This window comes from Loxodonta africana, chromosome 11 (genome assembly GCF_030014295.1).
Source record: "Loxodonta africana isolate mLoxAfr1 chromosome 11, mLoxAfr1.hap2, whole genome shotgun sequence".
Classification (NCBI taxonomy): Eukaryota; Metazoa; Chordata; class Mammalia; order Proboscidea; family Elephantidae; genus Loxodonta; species Loxodonta africana.
Window position 1 is genome coordinate 41,179,364 of NC_087352.1, and position 6,000 is coordinate 41,185,363.

Genomic DNA, 6,000 nt, shown 5'->3' on the forward strand with positions numbered 1-6,000 from the left:
ATTATTAAAATTAAATTTAGATTATCAAGAGACTACCAGCTTTTCAATTAGAAAGATTTTACGTGCTATTCCAAGAAAATTATATGTCAAATGCTATTTGAATTAACCAGATATTTAACATTAAAAACTCTTAAATGCCGTTTGATTTAGTATGTATTTATAACGGCTACACGTGAATGAGTTTGACATTTACTAGCATTCATTTCACCCTAATATGAATGTAATTATACTCCAAATTCTAGTTCGTCGAATAATAGCAAATGTCAATTTTATCTTGAACATGGATTAAAAAAAAAAAAAAAGTGCCTCAGGATTTTTCTTTGTTTCTCCACAAATTTGAAACAATTTTCTAGAGAATAATTTTATTTTTATTCTTGAACGTTCTCAGTAGATACAACATTAATATGGAAATATTTGAAAGCAAACCCAAAATGTTAGAATGCCTTAGAGTACCTCATGTTGGATTAATCGTTAGCGTTTCCCTTTGGGAATGCTTACGTGGCCCACTTGCCAACCTTATAAAAGATAGAGTCACAGCTTATGCAGAACTGCCTTTATCAAGTTTTTAAGCTTTTGGGATTTTGATACTCTATGGAATATCCCAGTGTCGCCAGAGCAATCTGATTCTTCCTGCTGTCTTTCTAAGTGCCTCTTATTTAGCAAAAGAGTTCAAGTACAAACATCCAGACTAATGAATTAAGACATGTATTCTCATATGTAGAAATGTTGGTTATATATGTGTTAGTGAAGTGCACTATGATCATTTTAATATGAAGTACAAGTTAAGCTGGAAAAGTACCATTGACTGTAGAGAGGTAGAGTGAGTGCTTTCGATAATAATAATAAAAATAAGCCCTTCTGCCATCAAGTACATCCTGATTCATTACAATAAATATGCAATTGCAACATAGTCAATAGCCTGGGAATAAAAGAGCTGGATCAGAAGTGGAAGAAGCATCAATATTTGAAGTCCAATTTAGGAAGACCTAAGTGCCTGTTTTCCTGAGGTTTAAGAAAATTTTCAATTTTTTTTTTTTTTTTAGATCCTTAATATTTATGAGTCGGAATTGACTCGACGGCAACAAGTTTGGTTATGGTTTGGTAATGCTTATCCTTCCTCATTTGAATTCCATACAGAAATTGCCATTTAGGTAAAGAAATATTCACAGACTACGCACCTTCTATTTTGTCTTAAGCAGAGTTAAGAGAAAACAGAACTTGAACTGCACTTTTTCTCTCCAACATCAGCAGAAAATGAGTGCCAACCCAGTGGACACACTAAAGTTTTGGATAAAAAGAGATGATTGATAGTGGCAGGGAGCAAAGACAACAATGGTGGAGCGTTGAGAAGAAGATATATATAAGATAGATAATAATGACACTGCATTAGGATTATCTTTGTTTAGTCCATCATATTCAGATAATAATTAGAATGATAATCAAGCAAATGACTTGATTTCACAAAAAAATTTACCAAAAATGATACTTGCTATTGAACATATATAAATCACTAAAACCTTGGAAACCCTGGCGGTGTAGTGGTTAAGAGTTACGGCTGCTAACAAAAAGGTTGGCAGTTCACATCCACCAGGCACTCCTTGGAAACCCTACGGGGCAGTTCTCCTCTGTCCTATAGGGTTGCTATCAGTCAGAATCAACTCGACAGCAACGGTATTGGGTATGGGTATAAAAGTCTTGGAAATCCTGGTGGCGTAGTGGTTAAGAGCTACATCTGCTAACCAAAATGTTGGCAGTTTGAATCTACCAGGTGCTCCTTGGAAACTCTGTGGGACAATTCTACTGTGTCCCATAGGGTCTCTATGAGTCAGAATCGACTCGACAGCAACGGGTTATAAAAGCCTCAGTGAGCTAGATTGACACAATAGCCACAACAATGGACTCAGACATACCAATGACCATAAAGACGGCACAGGATCAGGCAGCATTTTGTCTTATTACACATAGTGTCTCTATGAGTCAGCTCCAATGAGACAGCAGCTAACAACAACACACATTTTTCAAAAGAAAAAAAAAAATCACTTTTGTTGTTGTTGTTAACATTTTTGTTTATGGTCATTGGTATAGCCATAGAAATCCCCCATATGATCTCCTGCTCTGGGGAGCATAGTTGATTGACAGCCCCTGCTAAAATCCCCTGGATTTACCACCATGTTTTTGTCAAGTCTGTGATTCTCCAAGACCGTTGTCCATCAGTTACTGAGTATGACATGTCTACTAGTACAGACCCATTCGTATGATACATACAAACACTCTCAACACGCCGTTATGACTCAAAGACCTCCCACCAGCCCAGACAAAACTTTACCAGAACAATGCTACACCTGTGATTTCTTCTATCAAATCCTCTTTCCTTCCCACTTACCTTTCACAGGTGTCAGAATTTTTTATGTGTCTGAAATCTCTCCCTGCCTATTTGCTAACAGTTGATTGTGAGTTCCAGGAAGGATAACAGAAGGGAAGAGTTGTGTACAAATAAAAGTCAGAGATAGGGATGACCTGGGAATCTTAATGGCTTTTGAGATATGAACAGGGTTAATAGCACAGTTGGGATTAAATCTGATGGCCTCCAGGCAGATAGTCAGGGTTAAGCTATCATTGTGGTAGAAGGGAAATGGAGTCATGGAAGTCTTTCCAAGGATGCACGCATCTGTGACCTTCTTCCCTCCTGTCAATAGTGTTGTGGAGGCTGAAGGGAGAAACCTTCACCCAGAGCATGAGATGTCCAAGGTGTCCTCTTTGGTCCTGCTATTGGAGCCCAAGCCCAAGCCTGTTGCCACTGAGTCAATTCCGACTACTAGCAACCCTATACAGCAGAGTAGAACTGCCCCATAGTGTTTCCAAGGTCATAATTTTTACGGAAACAGAATGCCACATCTTTCTTCCACGGAGCAGCTAGTGAGTTCTAACTGCCAGCCTTTTGGTTAGCAGCTGAGCAACTGTGTCACCAGGGCTTCTTTGCTATTGGAGGCATAGTGTATATATGAGGAGTGGTCTTATCCATGTATCACACCCCTCCTCCTCTCATTGACAGATACCTATTTTTATAAAAAACAACCTCACAAAGTTCTAAAGCATATTGACTTAAGTCAATGGACAGCAGCCCCATCCCATCTATCAGAGAACTGGCAGACAAAAGATTTGCTTTTAGCCAAGGCAAGCAACAATGTGTATGTGTGAGCCAGGTGCTGGCAACCATTTTACATAATTATATAATTAAACATTCATGGTAATCCTAAAAACAAGGCTTTTTCTCAACTTTACAGATAACAAAAAAACACGAGTTGCCATTAGTTACCTACCTACAATGCAGCACAGCTGGAATGAAATTGAGTCAGTATTGATTCCAATGCCTTTCCACTCTATCACTCCACATTTCAGATGGTTCTACTTACCATTTGTTGATTGTCCAGCTGTAGCTCTACACACTAAGGAAAGGATGATTTCATGAGCTTAGTCATCAAAAAAAGCATGAATATTTTCTGGAGATCCTGTAGCTACTTGCTGGGCAAGGGCTTTGTCTGAGCCATCTAGTGCTGCTATAACAGAAATATCACAAGTGGATGGCTTTAACAAAGTGAAGTTTATTCTCCCACAGTCTAGTAGGCTACGAGTCCAAATTCAGGGTGTTAGCCCCAGGGGAAGTTTTTCTCTCTCTGTCGGCTCTGGAGGAAGGTCCTTGTGATGCATCAGTCTTCCCTTGGTCTGGGAGCATCTCAGTGCAGGAACCTCAGGTCCAAAGGATGCGCTCTGCTTCTGACACTGCTTTCTTGGTGGTATGAGATCTCCACCAACTCTCTGCTAGCTTCCCTTTCCTTTTATCTCCTGAGAGATAGAAGGTGGTGTATGCCACACCCCAGGGGAACTCCTTTTACATTGGATCAGGGATATGACCCATAAAGGTGTTACAATCACACCGTAATCCTCTTTAACATAAAATTACAATCACAAAATGGAGGACAACCACAGAGTTCTGGGAATCATGGCCTAACAAGTTAATATACACATTTTTGGGGGGACATAATTCAATCCATGACAGGCTTATATGTGAAATCTATTACTAATATTTTTCCTTCCCAAACTTGGGAGTGATAATATTTTTAGAGGTTAAATATCCTTAAATATATATATATATTGAAAAGAATATGACAGGAGGTCATAATGTTGGAAAATTTTAATGTTACGAAACGTTCACAGAATTTCCCAAACATGTTTTCCGTGGAATATTTGTTGTAGGAGGTAATGAAATGATGTGTCGTCTGTAGTTGGTGCCCTGAGAACAGAGACCTCCTTTATTAATTTAACTTGGAAAGCCCCACTTTGAAGATCCACAGTATACACTACCATGTGAATGGCCTGCACTTTAACCTTTAGAATGCAACTTAAATAAACTGTAATAATTTTTATTGCAGCTAGCAAATGTTTCCTCTGGTTCCTAAGCCCCCACACATCTCTGTAATTTTTCTTAATGTGGAGCACTATGAAAATCTTAAATTAAGAATTACTTTTAAAGCATCATCTTGCCTCAGGAAGGCTCTGACCTGCCTTTTATGACTGGCCTTTGATAGTGACTCCTTCAAGCCTTCTTGGGGCTCATTCAAAAGCTGCTTACTCGAGTTATATTTGTAAACACATTTAACATATTTTTTAAAAGAAATTAAATTTAAAAGGGTGCACTACTAATTTCAGTCAAGATGGAGTAAAAAGGACCTTCTTACCTGAAACGAATAGTGAAAATTAGAAAGACAAAAAAAAAAGAATGCAACAATGGGAGCCAGGAGAGTAAGAAAGGAAATGACCTTTATCTGGAAAAATGGTAGATAAAAAATACTGCACTGATGTGGCAGAGTAATTTGAGTAGTAGAATTAAATAATTAAGCTTGGTCGCAAAGTTTAGCTTAAGCTAAGGATCCCTTAGTGTTAATAAATACTTTTGACTTACTGTATCAGATTGCCTGCAACTGTCTGGCTATTTGGAATTTAGCTCCTAGAATTTTTCTTACTAAATACTAAAACTACAGAATATGGTTGGGACTGGAAATGACATGCTCACGTTATTGTTGTCGTTAGGTACCCTCGAGTCAGTTCCAACTCATAACTACCCCATGTACAATAGAACCAAACACTGCCTGGTCTTGCGCCATCATCACAATTGTTGCTATGCTTCTGCCAGTTGTTGTAGCCACTGTTTCAATCCATCCTGTTGGAGGTCTTCTCGTTCACTGACCCTCTGCTTTACCAAGCATGATGTCTTCTCCAGGGACTGGGCTCCTCCTGATAACACGTCCAAAAATACATGAGATGAAGTTGTGCCATCCTCACTTCTAATGAGCATTCTGGCTGAACTACCAAGACAGAGCTGTTCATTCTTCTGGAAGTCCGTGGAATAGAAAATGTATAGGAAGTGGTTAGAGGAAAAAGGAACTGATAGAAAGGGAAAAGGGAATAAAGAAACAATGCTATTCAAATGGAGAGCAGTATCAAAACAAATAATATTTGACTCCATTTATTCATTTATGAAATTAAAATAAAGTGACAATTTGTTCCTTGTGAGAACTATGCTTGAGTTGACAATTTAAATATTTATTAGATAGGGTCAGAAACTTGTAGTTTATGATGCAGTTGAAAGGCATAACTCAAAATTACTTTTCCCAAACTTTAATGATATAAACAAACGATAAATAATCAATAAATAAATCAACAGCAATTAAGCCAAGGACAGTGAGGGTGGCATGGAGATATTATTCCAAAGTTTGCACTTTTTTTTTTCTTATTATGTGTAAGCAGCACATACTGCTTAACTGCCTCCTACAAATCATCTCAATAATAACTCCCATTTATCGGAAAGGGATAATACATAAGGTATTGACACGTGAGGGAAGAAAAGAATTTCCTTTCCCCATAATATATCTGTCCCACTTGGTAAAAGAACAGTAGCTGCATTTGGACATTCTTCTACTTCTCTGCTTTAGCGAAGGAGGG